Below are 20,918 nucleotides of genomic sequence, written 5' to 3'. Positions count from 1 at the left end.
ACTCTCTCACAGTCACTGTGTCTCACATAAGCACTCGCACACACTCTCTGTCTCACACAAACTCGCACATTCACTCTCTCTCTCACACACAGTCACTCTCACACACACTCTCTCAAGCAAACACACTCCCAGGAAAACCTTGCTAGCGCCCGTTTCATTTGCGTCAGAAACGGGCCTTTTTTACTAGTATTATATATATGAGTGTATAATAAATAATGACGTCTGGGATAAAATAAATAACTGTTCAAATCAAAACTATCAAAAACTTCTATAAAAGAACAAGTGTTTTTAAATGGTAATAGCAGATATCTGCACATAATTCTTAATGAAATCAAATGCCAGTCTGTGACGTCAGCATTTATACTGATAATTAGGTATCGAGACAAAATGGTTAAAAAACATATAGCGAATATCGGCACATATATTTCAATAATAGATAATAATAATAATAAAAATAAATAAAGGGATCTTAAAAAGATTAGCAGCGCTTGAATGTATAATGTAACTAAATGCCAATCTGTAACATCAGTAAAATAATGCTACTAAAAAAACTTTTATTTTTGATGTATATCAATTTAAAATTTAATTGTAATTTAAAAGACAAACAATGTTTTAATCAACTTGAAATAGCAGATATTTGTAGTCATTTTTAATGTGATATAAGTGATATTATAAACTCAAAAATAAGTGCTCAAAATGTGTGTGTATATATATATATATATATAAAAGTATTTCAATTAATTTAAAATAGAACATCTTTCATGTCATTTCTTAAATGTAATGATAAAATTGAACAAAAATAAATAAAAAAAATAAAAATACACAAAAAAATGATCCAAAAGGTGGCTAAAAGAGAAAATTGAATAAATGAATATGAAAATAAAAATTATAAAAATTAAATTAATTTTATTTATAATAAAATGGTATACATGTCATATGTAGGAGGGATGTCTTGTATGCTTGAGTATAAAAATTGAAATACATTATACAGCATAATGATATAATAATCAAAGTAAAACAGAAAGGTCTGTTTCAGCATTCAGACCATGTGGGTGAAGAGTATTTAATTCATAAATAAATTGTTGCTCTTTGCGTAATAGGTGAATGTCAATAGGTCCACCTCTCCATTTATTCCTATATGTATAAATTACACAAAACTGGTAATCCTCAAATTTATGGCCTAGAGTTAATTAATGTTCTACCAATGGTTTTTCTAATATTTTCCATTTTAATGCACTTCTATGCGCAATGATTCTAGTATTGAGCTTCCTTTTGGTTTTTCCTATATAAACAAGTTTATAAGGACATATAGAAGCATATACTACATTATTTGTTTTATAGTTGGTAAATTGTTGTAGATGGATTTCTTTGTTTGCTGACGATAATATATATAGACTCTTAGTTTTTGTATTAACATTACAGACTGAACATGTGCCGCATGGAAAGTGGCCTAAGGGTAAATTATTAGATGATGTAACTAGATTGGGTAATGCAGATGGAACCAAAAGGTCCTTTAGATTCTTTTCACGTTTGTATGCAACAATTAATTTCTTATCATCAAATATATCTAAAAAATTTGTAGTAAATGCCAATGTTTTTTAATAATGTTAACAATAGAACTGGCTATATTAGTGAATGGTAATGTGCAAACTTTGTTTTCTTGATTGGTTTAAGTAATGTTTCTCTTGAAAAACTTGAGGCCTTATAAAAGCCTTCATTTATGCATTTCAGTGGATATCCTTTTTCCTTAAACCGTCTGGATATATCTTTGGATCTCTAAGTGTGTATGTTTTGGGATCTGCACATAAACGTCTTAATCTTAAAAATTGGCTGTAAGGCAAGTTTGCTTTGAGGCTTCTGCTAGGACAGCTTTCATAATGCTGCAAGCAAACTCACCCCGCTACCTCACTGAATGGGAAGACAAATGCAAGGCCGTGCTAGATTCTATTGCGCCAATACATCTCAAAACGTCCTATATCCGCAGCTCAACACCATGGTTATCCGCAGCTCTTAAAACTTAAAAACAGAGACAAGAAGACTTGAGAGAGCTTGGCGTAAACGTCATACAGATTGTGCGCTGGAAGCATGGAAACACTGTCACCGCAAATATAAATATGCTATCAGGCAAGCAAAACGTACATACTTTTCATCAAAGTTACAGTCTGCAGGACAGGACATAAAGGTTTACCAACTTTTAAACTCCTTCCTTGACACCCGAATCTTCCATCTGCCACCCAACTAGCCACTTACTTCAAGGAGAAAATCTTATCCCTGCGGTCAGCATCTGTTAGTAGTATTTCTGAAGTGGATGACTTCTTAGAATCCTTGACCATATCTGCGGATTTCTGCCCGGCTGATCATATGTGGACCAACTTCAGTCCTTTATTACTGATAGCGTAACCAAGACTTTACAAAAGTTCACCAATAAGTACTGTAGATTGGATGTTTGTCTGAACCCTCTTTTAAAAGTTGCCCCGAAATGCTTTGTTGAAGATCTGACTTGCTACTTAAACCATATGTTAAGCTCTGGAACTTTCCCGCCTGATCATGGTAATATTCTACTCACTCCCATTCCAAAGAACCTTAAGATCAAATCTGACGTTATCTCCAACTACCGCCCAGTTGCTTCTATACCACTGGTTGTCAAGTTATTGGAGAGCATGGTTAACGCTCAACTCAACGAATTCCTGACTACCTTTGATATCCTTCATCACTCGCAGTCTGGTTTCCGTGCTCAATACAGCACAGAGATGGTTCTAGTCACCCTCTTGTCAAATTTCAAAGGAGAGCTATCCATCAGCCGGAAGGTTCTACTGCTTCAATTCGACATGTCAAATGCCTTCGATATGGTGGACCATGACATACTACTACATCTACTTGACTCACTTGGCATGGGAGGGTCTGTTTTGCACTGGTTCAAGGGCTTCTTGACCACCAGAACATATCAGGTCACAGTGAATTCCGCCACTTCTGCTCCATGGTCTGCCTCCTTTGGGGTACCACAAGGTTCTCCGCTTTCACCGACATTATTTAATATCATGTTGATGCCATTAGCCTCAGCTCTAGCAAAATTAGATCTACATCCATTCATCTATGCCGATGACATTACCATCTACATCCCTTTTTGTATCACCATATCCGAAATCACTAATCTCATTGAAGCAAGCTAGGGCCTCTTCTCTGTCAAAAGGGGCTGAATTTGCTCCTGTAACTTCTCAATTCTTTTCTAGGGAAAGGAACACACACCTTAGTGCTTAGCATGTCAAAATATTCCCCAGGTACTCTGTCCTTTGCGACCCAGCAAAGAGACTGCAGGAACTGGACCACTCAGGCAGTGGTCTGATGGCTCTTCTTGATGGCATACCAATGCTGCTGAACTGCTCCCAATGCGATGTCTCATGGGGCGGGCAGGAGTCATTAATTGTCTGACAGCTGCGGAGCTCCCTCCCAGCATATCGGGGTTCTCTTGGCCAGCGTCCAGGCAGCACCTTTGTGTTGCTAATGCCCCCCTCCCAAAAAAAAAAGGAAGGGAAAGGGAAATGGGACTTGATATACCGCCTTTCTGAGGTTTTTGCAACTACATTCAAAGCGGTTTACATATATTCAGGTACTTATTTTGTACCAGGGGCAATGGAGGGTTAAGTGACTTGCCCAGAGTCACAAGGAGCTGCAGTGGGAATTGAACTCAGTTCCCCAGGATCAAAGTCCACTGCACTAACCACTAGGCTACTCCTCCACTGCTTTGAGGCTTTTTTATTATTATTTAATTTAGGCTGGCTCTCAAATGTGTGCAACTGGGCCCTGAAGGGAAGAAGAAAGGAAAGAAAAAGCAAGGAAGACAGAAAGGACACAGGAGAATAAAGAGGTGCAAGAATAGCAGGGACGCCCTCAAAGATGATCCACCTGAACAGGGAAGAGACCTAGATTTCTCTGGATATTACCTGCAGTGACTGCAGCTGGTCGTGGATCCCTCCTTCAGGCCTCCTCGCATCACTGGGTGACCAGTTCTCCAACAAAAAAGAATTAAGATATGAAATGTTTTGTCAGAGAATACTCATTAGTAAAGGGTGGTTGTAAGAAAGACTTGGACAAACTTCTCGAAGACAGCATCCTTAACAATACCCAATATCTCAAACACACATTCACACTCTTACACACATAACAATTAAAAAAAAAAAAAAGAAATATCCGAAGTCACTCAATAAACCACTACAGGAGCCAATATGAACACAGTAAAATTACTCTTAGGAATTTTCTCCATAACTCTGATCCAAACAATAATGGCAGCACCTCTTAACGAAAATAACATAATACCCATACTACACAACCAACCACAAATAACCAGATACACCAACTTCCATCAAAGCGACAATAGAACCTACAACAGAAAATCATCTGATTACGATCAAACTGTACAAACTGGGAAAAAAAAGATTTAACAAATCTAAACCAATAAACAAACGACAACTAATAAAAGTCACCACAATCCCAAATATAGTAGAATACCATATAATTAAAATAGGTTACATTAATGCCAGATCCGCAGTAAACAAACACTAACAGGCTGGATCACAAAGGAAGCCATTCATTTACTGTTCATCAACGAAACATGGATTCATGACCAAAATGATCCCATAATCCTAGACCTACGCCCATCAGGATACAAAATCCTACATTGGACCAGAGAGGGAAAAGAGGAGGTATCGCCCTAAATTTACAGATCTCATTTCATCACTCAGACCACTGCAAAGTCAATTACATCTCAACTCGAAATTGCCTCAATCAGGATTCAACATAAAACCTTATCTGACCATCTGAATTGTGTCATATTCTACAGACCACCAGGTAAATGGAACGATGCCCAGACAAACATCATGGACTTCATATCAACTACTTGTACATCTAATTCAAATGTACTAGTCTTAGGAGATATTAACCTCCACCTAGAAGACCCAAACGCAAACGGTGTACAAGAATGCATGGAATTCTTCCCGTTGTGGGACTTCAAATGGCCACACTCAAACGCTACCCACATAAAGGTCACACACTTGACTTACTTGTACATAAATTTACAACAGACCGAAACTTCATAATAACAAAACATAAATGGTCGGACATTTCATGGTCCGATCACTTTAAACTAAATTTAACCTTACATTGGCTGAAGAAGGGACATCACCAAGTAGAAGAAAAAGCAACTTACAATATAAGAGGTTGCGTAGATGCAAAAGCATTTTGGCAATCGATATACGACAACAACTAGTCCGTTTTAGCTGATTCTGAATACTTCCTCGCGGAATGGGAAAAGAGATGCATTTCCATTTTAAATGAAATAGCACCTAAACGAACAAAACCTCATAAAACCTAATAAAACACCTTGGTTCAACGACAATTTGAAAATACTAAAAACAATATCTAGATGACTTGAAAGAGCGTGGAGAAAAAATAGAAATGCCCTAAACACATGGAAAGAATCACAAATAAAATACAAAAATGAGATTAAAAAAATCCAAACGGAATTACTATAAAGCACAAGTTGGAACTGACTTCAAGGACATGAAGAAATTATACAAACTACTGGACAAACTACTAGTCACCAAACCAGTTACCATATCAAATACCGACATTCCACCAGTAGAAGAACTTGCCAAATACGAAACATTTCCAACATAAGCAAAACCATGTCTCATGAAAACATTAACCTTGATACCTTCCTTGATGAACTAGACCCACACTCTGGAGAATATCCAGCAGATCAGTCTTGGTCAAACTTCACCCAGACTACAGACGAAATAGTTGGACAGGTAACCAGAAAACTCTCATCTGCTCATTGTCAACTCGATGCATGTCCCAACTATTTAATGAAATCACCACCTGCGAAGGCTTTCCCGAATGTATCGCCTTCAAGATTTGTACCTTTGTTCACAGAATAATACGTGGTCTAGCTACGAGCTATATGTCTGAACTAATCGACTTGCAGATCTTACTTCCCATCCAAACTACATGTTCCAACAAGGCTTATTCCCCAAGGACAAAAGCAACATTTTACTTACACCATTACCAAAAGACACCGAGAAGAAATCAAATGATATCACCAACTATCGCCCTGCGGCATCCATCCCACTTACAACCAAATTGATGGACAGTATCGTAGCCAAACAACTCACTGAGTATATCGACAAATTCTCAATACTTCATGAATTGCAATCTGGTTTCAGACCCCTCCATAGTACAGAACCTGCACTGGTATCTCTCCTTGCCAAATTCAAGCAAGAAATTGTACTAGGTAAAAACATTCTCCTACTTCAATTCGACATGTCTAGCGCATTCGATATGGTAGACTAAGTATACTCAACAGGATAGGAATTGGAGGGAATATACTCAAATGGATCAAGGGGTTCCTAACCACAAGGTCATATCAAGTAAAGACAAACTCCAACATCTCTCCACCCTGGGAAACTGACTGCAGAGTACCTCAGGGATCACCTCTCTCACCCATCCTTTTCAACCTAATGATGACCCCCTTAGCCAAGTCTCTTTTCAATCAAGGCCTTAACCCTTTTCTGTATGCGAATGATGTCACAATATACATACCTTTCAAATCGAACCCTTCAGAAATCACCAATATAATAAAAAAATTGCCTAAGCCTAATGGATACCTGGGCTATGAGATTCAAACTAAAACTCAATAAAGAACACACACATTGCCTTATTCTTTCATCTCAACATTTTACAAACTACCCCACAGCCATACATACCCTGGAACACACTCTTCCAATCTCAGATAACCTGAAAATCCTTGGCATTATTATTGACAGCAACCTAACGCTAAAGAACCAAGCCACCGTCATTACAAAGAAAATGTTCCACACAATGTGGAAACTCAAACGGGTAAAACAATTCTTCCCGAGGGAAACCTTTTGCAACATGCAACATGCTTTTTAATATATTTATAAATGATTAAGAGATGGGAGTAACTAGCGAGGTAATTAAATTTGCTGACGACACAAAGTTATTCGAAGTCGTTAACTCGCGACAGGATTGTGAAGAATTACAGAAGGACCTTGCGAGACTGGGAGACTAGATGGCAGATGACGTTTAATATGAGCAAGTGCAAAGTGATGCATGTGGGAAAAAAGAACCCGAATTATAGCTACGTCATGCAAGGTTCCACGTTAGGAGTTACGGACCAAGAGAGGGATCTGGGTGTCGTCGTCGATAATACACTGAAACCTTCTGCTCAGTTGTGCTGCTGCGGCTCGGAAAGCGAATAGAATGTTGGGTATATTAGGAAAGGTATGGAAAACAGGTGTGAGGATGTTATAATGCCGTTGTATCGCTCCATGGTGCGACCGCACCTTGAGTATTGTGTTCAATTCTGGTTGCCGCATCTCAAGAAAGATATAGTGGAATTGGAAAAGGTGCAGCGAAGGGCGACTAAAATGATAGCGGGGATGGGACGACTTCCTATGAAGAAAGACTAAGGAGGCTAGGGCTTTTCAGCTTGGAGAAGAGACAGCTGAGGGGAGACATGATAGAGGTATATAAAATAATGAGTGGAGTGGAACAGGTGGATGTGAAGCGTCTGTTCACGCTTTCCAAGAATACTAGGACTAGGGGGCATGCGATGAAACTACAGTGTAGTAAATTAAAAACAAATCGGAGAAAATTCTTCTTCACCCAACGCGTAATTAAACTCTGGAATTTGTTGCCGGAGAACGTGGTGAAGGCGGTTAGCTTGGCAGAGTTTAAAAACGGGTTAGACAGTTTCCTTAAGGACAAGTCCATAAACCGCTACTAAATGGACTTGGGAAAAATCCACAATTCCAGGAATAACATGTATAGAATGTTTCTATGTTTGAGAAGTTTGCCAGGTGCCCTTGGCCTAGATTGGCCGCTGTCGTGGACAGGATGCTGGGCTCGATGGACCCTTGGTCTTTTCCCAGTGTGGCATTACTTATGTACTTAAATTATGGACCTAACCAACTATCGCCCAGTAGCATCTATCCCGCTCATAACCAACTCATGGAGGGCATAGTGACGAAACAACTCACTGAACACCTAGATAACACTCAATTCTGCATGAGTCCCAATCAGGATTTCGGTCTAATCATAGCACCGAAACTGTTCTAGTATCCACAAGGAACTCATTCAAACAAGCAATTGCAACCGGCAACAACATACTCCTCCTACAATTTGACATATCCAGTGCCTTCGACATGGTCAATCATGGAATACTATGACATATACTAGAATACTTTGGAATAGGCGGTACAGTTCTCAAATGGTTTAGAGGATTCCTAACCACAAGATCATACCAAGTAACAACGAACGCGGACATATCAGCCCCATGGATACCTGAATGTGGGGTCCCCCAAGGATCCCCCCCTCTCAACAACCCTGTTTAACCTAATGATGATACCCTTAGCCAAACTACTAGCCAATCACAACCTCAACCCTTACATATATGCAGACGACGTCACGATTTATATCCCGTTTAAACAAGATCTAACTGAAATCACCAACGAGATCAACCAAAGCCTCCAAATCATGCACTCCTGGGCGGATGCATTCCAGCTAAAACTTAACGCAGAAGAAACACACATGTCTGTACTTACCTCACAACATAACACAAACAACTTCACCACCATAACCACACCATACTGTTCTCTTCCCGGTCTCACAAAATCTGAAAATTCTCAGAGTTACCATTGATCGTAACCTCACACTCGATGCCCACGTGAAGAATATGACGAAAAAGATGCTCCACTCCATGTGGAAACTCAAAAGAGTAAAACCTTTTCTTCCCGAGATACATACAGACGCCAGAGGGTGGTGGTGAATGGAATTCGCTAGGAGGAGGGAAAGGTGAGTAGTGGAGTGCCTCAGGGATCGGTGCTGGGGCCGATTCTGTCAATATATTGTGAGTGACATTGCCGAAGAGTTAGAAAGTAAAGTTTGCATATTTGCGGATGATACTAAGATCTGTAACAGAGTGGACACCCGGGAGGGAGTGGAAAACATGAAGGATCTGAGGAAGCTAGAAGAATGGTCTAAGGTTTGGCAATTAAAATTCAATGCGAAGAAATGCAAAGTGATGCACTTAGGGAATAGAAATCCATGGGAGACATATGTGTTAGGTGGGGAGAGTCTGATAGGTACGGACGGGGAGAGGGATCTTGGGTGATAGTATCTGAGGATTTGAAGGCGACGAAACAGTGTGACAAGGCGGTGGCCATAGCTAGAAGGTTGTTAGGCTGTATAGAGAGAGGTGTGACCAGCTGAAGAAAGGGGGTGTTGATGCCCCTGTATAAGTCGTTGGTGAGGCCCCACCTGGAGTATTGTGTTCAGTTTTGGAGGCCGTATCTTGCTAAGGATGTAAAAAGAATTGAAGCAGTGCAAAGAAAAGCTACGAGAATGGTATGGGTTACAAGACGTGTGAGGAGAGACTTGCTGAACTAAACATGTATACTCTGGAGGAAAGGAGAAACGGGGGTGATATGATACAGACGTTCAAATATTGGAAAGGTATTAATCCGCAAACGAACCTTTTCCGGAGATGCGAAGGCGGTTAGAAACGAGAGGATATGAAATGAGATTGAAGGGGGGCAGACTCAGAAAAATGTCAGGAAGTATTTCTTCACGGAGAGAGTAGTGGATGCTTAGAATGCCCTCCCGCGGAGGTGGTGGAAATGAAAACGGTAACGGAATTCAACATGCGTGGGATAAGCATAAAGGAATCCTGTGCAGAAGGAATGGATCCTCAGGAACTTAGTCGAGATCAGGTGGCAGAGCCGGTGGTGGGAGACAGGACTGGTGGTTGGGAGGCGGGGATAGTGCTGGGCCGATTTATACGGTCTGTGTCAAGAGCCGGTGGTGGGAGGCAGGGATAGTGCTGGGCAGACTTATACGGTCTGTGCCGAGCCGGTGGTGGGAGGCGGGGCTAGTGATTGGGAGGCGGGGATAGTGCTGGGCAGACTTATACGGTCTGTGCCAGAAGCCGGTGGTTGGAGGCGAGAATAGTAATGGGCAGACTTATACGGTCTGTGCCTGAAGAGCACAGGTACAAATCAAAGTAGGGTATACACAAAAAGTAGCACATATGAGTTATCTTGTTGGGCAGACTGGATGGACCGCGCAGGTATTTTTCTGCCGTCATCTACTATGTTACTATGTTACAATCTTCCGTACCCTGGTACAGTCAATGGTACTAAGTCACCTGGACTACTGCAACGCACTGTACGCTGGATGCAAAGAACAGAATATCAAAAAACTCCAAGCAGCCCAAAATACCGCCGCCAGACTCATATTTGGAAAAACTAAATATGAAAGTGCAAAAACCCCTAACTGGCTCCCACTTAAGAACGCATCGCGTTCAAGATCTGCACTATTGTTCACAAAATCATCCACGCAGACGCCCCAACCTATATGCTAAACCTAGTGGACCTGCCCCCCAGAAATGCCAAAGATCATCCCACAAATTTCTGAATCTACACTTCCCCAACTGTAAGGACTAAAATACAAGCTGAGCATGCAACTACCTTCTCTACATGAGCACGCAGTTGTGGAATGCATTACCTACTACCCTTGAAACTATTGACGAAATACCACTTTCATAAATCTCTGAAAACACCTCGCTTCACAAGGCCTACAAAGAAAACCCACACCTTACTAAATCACCTCGCCAAACCACCCAGTTATGAAAGTCTACTATCTATACCTATCCGCCTAAATCTTCCCTTCTTTCCCTTATCTAATATTTTCACATCACTAACTGTATCTGACATCCTGGAATGACAAAGCCATAACAGGACTCTGTAAGCCACATTGAGCCTGCAAATAGGTGGGAAAATGGGGGATACAAATGCAATAAATAAAAATAAACACATGTCGATTACTGCAATGGAGTATATGCGGGTTGCAGGGAACAAATCCTAATGAAACTACAGACTGCTCAGAATACGGCAGCCAGGCTTATCTATAGAAAATCTAAATTTGAAAGCATAAAACCTCTCCGGGAAAAACTACACTGGCTCCAATCAAGGAATGTATCGCCTTCAAGATTTGTACCTTTGTTCACAGAATAATGCATGGTCTAGCTCCGAGCTATATGTCTGAACTAATCGACTTACCAATTAGAAACACAATTGAATCAGCCAGAACGTACTTAACTCTTCACTTCCCAAGCTGTAAAAGCCTGAAGTATAAATCAACATACACGTTCTCTTACATATGCACACAGCTCTAGAATTCTCTACCAAAACGACTAAAATCTACGAATAATCATCTAGAGTTCTGAAAAAAACTAAAAACTCACCTGTTCAAGAAGGCATACCCCAGAGTATCTGACAAACCCGAATAATGAAATATGGCATTTTAATCAGGAAACGGACAGTTTGCAACCCCGACGCATGATCACACCCTAACATTTTGTCTGAATCACCCAACCTATTTACCGATACTTCTTTACTGTACTTGTCACTATAATAGTATACCTATACTGTATTTGTTCACACGAAGTCTGTAACCACCTCTTTGGACTATGTAGCCACTTAGTCAATTGGTTTGGAAAATGCTACCTTTTACTGCTGAGAAATGGCAGTGAACAGAAAATTGCTCTCTACAAAGCAATCTGGACAGGCCATGTTCAGAGACAAGATACTGAGCTCAATGTACCACTAGGCTGACCCAGTATGGTATTTCTTAAGTTCAAAGATATCAGGCAATTGAGTACACACACAATACTAGACTGGAGAAAGCTAGTGACTGCAGACTAGAAAAGGCAAAATTCACAGGCACCACACAACTGTTCTTAGCTCTTATCTAGTATAGACAATAAAACATGTAGGGAGTCCAACACAAACAGGACTGGTCACCACTCTTGTCTACCGTGAGGAATTCACCAGCATGATGCTGTAGCCTTGCCAAGTCCTTGTTTTCTAATGCCGTCTCACACCCAGGGTGAACAATAGTTATTTTATTTATTCTCTCTTGTATCTCACAGTTATCCAAAAACAAGTTTTGATTCAATGTGGCTTACATACCGAAATTAGAAAAGAGCAAATAAGCATTACATTTGCAGAGTAGTGTTGACACCAGTAATTCATGTAATTAGTCATACCATTTCTTGAACAGGTATGTTTTTAGTTCTTTTCTGAATCAGAGGCAGTTTGTGATGCTTCTTATGATCTTGGGAATTGAGTTCCATCATTTGGAACCCAGATAGCTAAATCCAGCAGTATAGATACAGTTGGGTAGGTGAAACATTATTTAAGTATTTATTTATGTACTAGCCGTTAAGCCCGTTAAAACAGGCAAGTTTTTTGTTTTTTAAAAAAGTAATGAAAGAACGTAAACAATATTTAATAGTTGATGTTTACAGTACACTTTATATACAATGTTTTTTGTGTAAATAGAATGTGATCCTTGGATCAATTTTCCTTGTTCTGATGTCTGCTTAACTAATACTTTCACGTCTGAAGCCTTTCTGACTCTTGAAAATGCAACGTATAGTTGTCCATGGCTAATACAGGGTTGGGTAGGTAGATTCCAACCTGTCTAAAGTCTGACCTTGTGATTTATTAATGGTTATGGCAAATGCAAGGTTTGCAGGGAATTGACGCCTTTGTAGTTGAAATGGCAGTCCAGAATCTGTAATAAGATCTATTCGTGGAATGAATACTGTTTCACCTTATACACTGTCAGTTATGACTTTAGCCACTATTAAGTTTGGTTTTAAGTCGGTAACAATCAATCTTGTTCCATTGCATAAACCTCTTTTAGTATTTAGATTCCTCAACAGCATAATAATTGCTCCCTTTTTGATTTTCAAGTATGAGGGGCAGTGCTGAAAGATGTAATGTGTGAAGAAATTCAATTGGGTATTCGCTGACATCATCACCATGTTCACTGATGAGTTTGTCTGAACTGAGATAAATTTTCTCTTTCTCTTGAAGCTTACTCAGAACTTGTAGATTTATTTCATTGACATGTTCATTTTGGGGGGATAAAATAGCTCTTCTTGATATGTTTCAATATCTTTATATAACAATGTTGTTCCAAATATATCTGTATAATATCCTCAGTTAGCATGGTGGATGGAATTTCAATTATGTCTTCATTAGACCCACGTTATTTGTTAATTCACCATTTCCAAGTTTAATAAGCCACTCACTATACATGCAGTCTGTAGACCTCATATTAGTTTTGAGGTTCAATTGTTTGAATTGATTCCAATTTCTATTATACTTTATGCAAGACTGACAACTTCTGATGAATTTGCTCCAGGTATTACAGGTAGACATTGTCTGAAGTCACCACCCAATAATAGTAGTTTTCCCCCAAAGGGAATACTTTGTTCACGTGTTATTTCCTTAGTAAACGTCCACACAATCCAGTGCTAACCCAGTGTCATGGTTGCTTCATCCAAATGATTAATATGGAATCACTAATAGTTTTTGCATCTTTTGATGTAATTTTGATACCTGAGACAGATGTTTCATTAAGTTTTAAAGGAATTTTAAACTGAGAGTGGTAGGTTCTCCCTGATTTTAAAAGATTAGCTGCAATTCCTGTAGATGCAACGGCCACTGCAACCTGTCCATTACCTCTAATGTAACTTAGTAATGTTCTATATAAATGGATTTTCCCTGTTCCACCTGGCCCATCTAGGAAAAAGCAATTATTTTGAGTGTTCTTAGAACTGATTGCATTTTTTGTTGTCTCATAAGCTTCTCTTTGTTGTGGGTTTAACGTTGCTTCCAAATCATGTGATATTTGTCTCTCTAGTTGGACATCGATTCCATCATTAAAGTGCTTTGGCAGGTTTTGCAAAGGTATTTGTAGTGAAAAGTCTTTGCAGGTTTTTCCATGTGCCATCAAAACCTGTTGTATATCTGTTAATGCATATGATTTACACAGCTTGCAATGCTGTGGAAACTAAATGGTCATGCTTTCTGCAGAAGTCTTCAATTAAAGAGTCTTGATGATATCCCTAAAGTGGACATGTCAGTCAGACCACTAAAGATACAAAGGTAGCAAATAAATGCCTTCAAGTTGTGGGCATACAGTAGATGCAGCATCAGCTAATGTAGCGTTCCACACATTGTCATCGTTTGTTAACCTTTTGCTTTTGCTTACCTCAAAGTATATGTTGTACTGAACTGCCATCAATGGTTTTTAGAGATTAAAAAGAAGTTGCCCTGGGATATGCAGTAGTAGCAATCTTAAGAAATATCATTCAGTATCACAGATGTTTACGGGATACATCCTTCCAATTGTTTTTTCCAAATCCTGCTTTTCAAGGTTGCCAATTGTGATTTTTTGGATTGAATACAAAGTGTTCTGGTATTTCAGTGTATTGTACACATGTGCGGCATGATTTTCTTGATTAAGTTTGAACCATGCATTTAAAGTGGTGTCCTTATCTTGTTCAAGAGCTGTGAAAACCTTTAAAATTAGGTTGATATACAACAGTTTTGTTCTCCTTCTAGATGAATTGCTAGTCTCATTATTGATGCTGATGCATTTCAAATCGAAATATTCTCCACATAGCTTCAGGAGGGCTTACATAGCGAGAATCAATGTAAGTTTGTACTTCATCAATGAGAAATGTAGATTTGCGCAATCAATGCCTTTGAATGCATATTTGATATAACGTATTTCCGGATTTAAATCAAGCACAAATGCCTACATTAATGTGACATTGTAACGGAGAGATAAGTAAGGATTGTAAGGAACAATCCAACTATTATCAATGTTATGTTTTCCAACTATTACTGGATCTAATTTTCTCCTACCGATATTCGGATATCCATCTTCATTTGCTACTGTTCATTTTGAACTGTTTTGGAAAGCCTTTACAGCACTTTCCATCTACTAGCATGGAGAATGTGGATTTCTCTCATCCCATGGTCCATGTATCATGTTTGTTGTTATAATGTGATACAAAACAGGTTGTGGTTTGCATCTGGTATTCTGCTGATCTATTCTTTTAATTGTGAGTATATCATTTGGTTTTCGCCTTGAAGCCAAAGTAAATATCAATATGTGCATTGTGTAGCCCTCTTTTTTGAAATTCAATTACTTGAACATATGCGTTTACTTTTCCAACGATTTCATCCTTTACAATTTCTTCCATAAGTTCTTTAAGTTTAAGTTTGAAGACCCTATCTACCAAGTCTGGTCGATTTTCAGTTTTTTCACCAGTTGCAAGATATCAGTAATTTCTTTCCACTTTGGATTACATGTCGTTGTAATGAAACGGTTGGTTTACCATATCTCATTGTGATTGCCATAGCATCTTGGTAACATTGTTGCATATTCCTTGGGCTTCCAGTGAAAGTAGATAGTAAAAAACTCTCTTTCCTGCATTTGTGCATCACCATCGTCTTCAACATAGGTTAAGTCATAACGTTTTTCACTCGTAGATCTTTTGCTTTGTTCGTAGAAGTTGAGGTCATTGCTTTCTGCTTTTACATAAGCATCAACAACGTATTGTTGTGTCAAGCGTCCCGCTTTAATAAAGGGTTATAATTGTCTCTAATTTGAAAATAGTAGGAATATATTGTTTAGAGATATTTGCCTGGAGCGGTTGGTCTTACATTGTGTAAAGCTACTCCAATGCCCCATGTTTGTTCAGCGTTGGAAATAATAGTGGGATAACAAGCGCTATCAACATTTCTGTCTCTATAGTCAACTCGACTGGTTGCTCATACAGTTTTGTTAGGTCTCAGATGTACCAATAAATCTCTGTTGATCGGAGGTTCTCCGTCAGGACTCACAAACACCATCGCAACCTCATTGCAACGTTGTGGATTGTATGTTCTGGGATCCGTGTTCCTGTTGTTCATAATTGCCATATGTACAGTTGTGTGTTAAATTTACCATGTAGTTCATTTTGTTCTTTTCTACCTCATGCATCATTTTGTATGCTTTTGCTAATGGGTTTGAACCAATAATATCAGCTAACTTTTTCATTATGTGTGGTTTGCAAGCTTGATTTGCTGGATTGTTCATCCTTTCCTCATTTGCCAGTGACTCGTCTAAAATATATAACTGTGCATATTTTGGGTCCTTATCCTGAGGTGGATGAAGTGTTCCTGCAAGATGATACATTTGTCCGTGTATTTTGAAACAATATGGACCAAAACCTCTTGGTACATTAATATGTGCTCCCACTGATACAAATGCTAATGCACTATTATATGATCTTATATTTTTCATAAATGTTTTTGAATCAGGATCTTGTGCAGTCATCAACTTCTTAATGTATTCATTTGTAGTTATAGGTGGTAAATGTATAGACCCTTTATTGCAACACATTAAACTTCATCTGTTGGTCTCTCAGTTTTAAAGTGTTTGCATTACAATGTTCACAGATTTCGCAAAAATTGCCAAGGTGCTACTGGTTATATTACTTTCCTGAAACTCCTGTAATGTTCTTAAAGCTTTGTGTCTTGACATTTGAAGGTCCATTAAGTGTTTGTTGATTCTGGATTGTTTACGTCTGTGTCTTTCTTCATGTTTTTGTTGTCACTGCGATGTATTCTGTAATTGCAGTCTTTCCTTCTCTGCATGTTTTTGGTTTTCTGTTTATTTTCATGTCTAATTCTCTCTTAGCTTTCCTCCTCTTCAATTCTAAATCATGAGCTGCCTGGTCAGTTCCTGTGGTTTCTATTTTTCTTCGTGGCATATTTGTTGTGTTAGCAGTTTTTGAAATAATAGTTTTCCAGCTTTGTTACAGTCCCTGTCTTTTCAGGTTGGTCAGCGTAGTTCAAATCATTGTAATATTGTTGTAGTAGTGTGTGTGAGACAGAGAGTGAAGAGAAAGTGTGTGTCTGTGTGAGAGTGAGCTGCTAGGACTCCCTGTCACAGTGGAGGGTCAGTGGTTCCTTATAGCCAATTATTTGAGGCAGCAAAGCAGGGCCTGCCCCTCCCTCCCTTTCTTGTAATATTTGTGTGGTGTGTGTGTGTGTGTGTGTGTGTGTGTGAGAGAGAGACAAAGTGTGTGTCTATCTGAAAGTGCGAGAGTGAGCTGCTAGGACTCCCAGTAGGGCTGGTTTTTGAGTTGCCTGCCCCCCCCCTCCCCTCCCCCTCCCCCCTCCCCTCCCCCTCCCCCCTCCCCCCTCCCCCCCCCCCTCCTCCCTCCCCTCCCCTCCCCCCCCCCCGGGAGCATGAAAGTGTGTGTGTGTGTGTGTGTGCTCTGTGTGAATGAGAGACAGAGTATCAGACTAAGTTGAGAGAGTGAGCATGTATGTGTATGAGACAGTGTGCAGTTGCTCCTTATAGCCAGTTGTCTGAGGCAGTAAAGTGTGTGTGTGACAGTGAGCTGCTAGGACTTCCCTTCACAGGTGGAGGGGGTCAGTGGCTCCTTACAGCCAGTTGTTTGTAGGCAGCAAATCATGCTTGTTTTCATTCACCTGCCCCCACCCCTTCTTCTAATATTGTGTGGTGTGTTGTGTGTGAGAGAGTGATGAGTGAGTGAAGTGAGTGAGTGAGAGAGAAACTGTCCTCTCTGTGGGGAAAGAGAGTGTGAGAGTGAGCTGCTAGTACTTCCCTGTCACAGTGGAGGGTCAGTGTGGTCCTTATAGGCAGTTGATTTAGCTGTTTGAAAGTCGGGCTCGTTTTTCGTTGCGTGCCCCCCCCCCCCCCCCACCAACATACATGGTGTTGGTGTTCCACCCCTTCTGCTGACTCGCGCTGTTCTGTGAGCCAAAGGGGGCAGGAAGATATGCCGTTGCTTCAGCAGCAAAGCAGGACTCCGTGTGTGTGTGAGAGACCGCGAGAGAATGCACATCTTTACCTGTCGCCGTGGGCCGATAACGTACTTGGATCCCTGCTTGGTCATGTTCTGCTTCTGTCCATGGGTTAGCCTCGTCCAGCTCACGGCAGCGGCTCTGCCCAGAACATCGCAGTTGTCTCCTTCCTTAGATTATCCTCGCCCAGGTCGCCGCAAACGGCTCCGCCGAGGAACTAGCGCTTCTGCCCATTGGTTAACCTTGTGCAACTTGCCGCAGCGGCTCCGCCCAGGAACGTAGCACTTCTGCTCATTGGTTAATGTTGCTCAGCTCGGCGCAGCAGCTCCGCCCAGGATCATCATGCTTCTCGCCATTGTTTAGCCTGGTTATCATAACGCCGCGGAGGGGTGCTTCAAAACGCATGCGCGGAACGTTCAGGACATGCTCTCTACTGCGCTATTGCGGGTGAATCGGTCACTTGTCAATTTATATGTTTGATTAGGATTTATTTAACCGCCTTTTGAAGGAATTCACTCAAGGCAGTGTACAGTAAGAATAGACCAAAAACAAGCAATAGGCAATTACAGCAATAAAAATATTAAACAACAATACAAGTATGGAATAGTATACTACTTACAATGTCACACAATATGTAACAGAACATTTTAATTGATAGTGAAGGGTAAAGCAAAGATGGAACATATAGATAGGCAAGAGAGTAAGAAGAGTTAGAAAGTAAGGTGACTGATTTAAAGAAAGTTGTACATAAGGTCAGAGAGATGGTTAAATGTTATCTCAGCTAGGGTAGGAGTGGATAAACATGTCCTGCTGCAGAATGTGCAGCCCAAGTCACTCCTTGTGTGTGAGTGAGACTAAATAGTTACTTCTTCCATTAAAGGCCTGGTTGGACAGTCAAGCTTTCACCTGCTTTCTGAAGTAGAGATAGTCTTGTGTTAAGCAGAGTATTTCAGGCAGTGCATTCCAGAGTGTGGGGGCTACTCCGGAGAAGGCTCGCTTGCGGGTATCACATTGTGTAATGTCTTTTGGAGAGGGTGTGGTTAGTGATAGCCCCTGAGAGTACCTTAGTGTCCTTGGCAGTGTGTAAAGAATCATCCTATTCTTCAGGTACTCAGGGCTATTTCCTTTCAGGGCCTTGAAGATCAGACATAGAGTTTTAAATTTAGCCCTGTATTGTACTGGTAGCCATGAAGTGTTTGCAAAAATGGTGTGATGTGGTCACGTCACTTGCAACCTTAAATGAGTCTTGCTGCTGCATTCTGAATCAACTGGAGCTGGTGCAGGCCCTTTGTAGTCAGACCATTGTATAGTGCATTGCAGTATTCCAGTCTTGATGTTATCATGGGCATGCACAACTGGGATAAGATTTACCTTCTCAATGTAAGGAGAAAGGAAGTGTAGCTGTCGCAAATAGTAGAAACAGCTCTTGAAGGTTGCTTGGATTTGGGGAATCAAGTAAGCATTGGAATCTAACTGTACTCCAAGGTTCCTGACTTGTGATTTGAGGAAGGAGTTTGTACTTCTCAAAAGGGATTTTGATGTCAGGTATGTATCCACTTGTGTTAGGGACCCAGAGAAGCTCGGTTTTACTTTAGGATCAGGCAAAGTTTGTTGTGTTTAGCACATTCTTGAATTGATGTTAGACAGGTAATCAGGTCTTAGGCCCCACTCACAAACACTTACCTGATTTTCTCCAGAACTTCGGATCCTTAAACGCGAAGGACAGAAAGCTGGAAGGGAGATAGCGTAAATCTCGCCTGGATGAAGACAGACTAAATTGTAGGAAGCACACGGCAAAGTACGCCAAGCCTTAACAGCAACCAAAAAAAACAGTATTTCTCTCAATGCATTGCACAGGCTACCAATTCCAACCAAGCAGTTGTTCAGTATAGTAAAACAGCCTACTGCAACCCCCACAACAGAACCAGCCTTCCCAGTCTAAACTGAATGATTTTGCTGCATACTTTGCCAACAAAATTTAAGTCTCCACCAGGATTTACAGGCAGTGCCACCCGTCCCCAACCAGTTAACGATGGGTGCACAAACTTGCCCCCTCCTGACAGAGACAGATGGGACACTTAACCCAATGACAGAGGAGAGCCTTGACAAAATCGTAAGAGACCAGCCAAACTACCTGTTCCCTCGACCCCTGCCCAAAAGTAGTGCAGTAGGCAAGTATGGGCCTCATAGAAAGTGTCACAAAAAATTGTGAACACCCTCACTTTCTAATGGGCAACTACCAACAGCATTAAAAAGGGCAGTGGGTTCACCCTTGGCTAAAGAAAAACACCCTTGACCAGGACAAACTTGAAAAGTTACCGGCCAGTGTCCAACATCCGATTTCTAGAGAACCTCATAGAACAACAGTCTGTGTTCAACTTAATGATTGGCTAGAAGAGAGAAACTGGCTGACCCTATTATGGAAAAGAAACAGTCCTCGTATCTCTACTAGATGATCTTCACAGAAACCAAGACATTGGTTCACCTCGGTGTTAGTACTGCTAGATTTCTCAGCAGCTTTTGACACTGTGGATCATGATATCATGCTAGCACGACTGACAGAAACAGGTATCATTGGAACAGTACTTGCATGGTTCAGATCCTATCAGACAGTCAACATCCATATGTTGGCAGCACCATGGGCACTGACCTGTAGGGTACCACAAGGATCAATACTGTCACCTATTCTGTTCAATATCTACCTCAAGCCACTAGCTGAGCTGATTCATCAATGGACACAGTTCTACATCTATGCGGATGACGTGCAGTCTACTCATACCCATTGAACTTGACTTGCCTACAGCCTTGAATAAACTGATTACCTAACATCATTCAAGAATGGGCTAAACACAACAAACTTTGCCTGAACCCAAGTAAAACCGAGCTTTTCTGGTCCCTAACACAAGTGGATACATACCTGACATCAAAATCCCTTTTGGGAAGTATGAACACTGATTCCCCAAATCCAAGCAGCCTTCAAGAGCTGTTTCTACTATTTGTGACAGCTACGCTGGCTCTCTCCTTACATCGAGAAAGTAAATCTTATCCCAGTTGTACATGCAATGATAACATCAAGACTGGATTACTGCAATGCACTTTACAATGGTCTGACTACAAGGGCCTGCACCAGCTCCAGTTTGATTCAGAATGTAGCAGCAAGAC

At 40.6% G+C, this 20,918-nt stretch overlaps 1 protein-coding gene across 2 annotated transcripts in view; it reads right to left on the bottom strand.

The window, feature by feature from the left end:
• Positions 1–20,918, bottom strand: part of TMEM208 (transmembrane protein 208) — a 198,179-nt gene that overhangs the window by 162,771 nt on the left and 14,490 nt on the right. Inside the window, exon 4 of one of the 2 annotated variants that reach the window (XR_003942212.1) lies at positions 3,942–4,007. The exons of the other annotated variant lie outside the window; for it this stretch is intronic. The gene's annotated coding sequence lies outside the window, so the exon portion shown is untranslated. The remainder of the gene's footprint in view (positions 1–3,941; positions 4,008–20,918) is intronic. 2 annotated transcript variants of the gene reach the window in all.

This window comes from Microcaecilia unicolor, chromosome 5 (genome assembly GCF_901765095.1).
Source record: "Microcaecilia unicolor chromosome 5, aMicUni1.1, whole genome shotgun sequence".
Lineage (NCBI taxonomy): Eukaryota > Metazoa > Chordata > Amphibia > Gymnophiona > Siphonopidae > Microcaecilia > Microcaecilia unicolor.
Note: the sequence above shows the minus strand (reverse complement) of the source record. Positions and strands in the feature narration are given on the sequence as shown.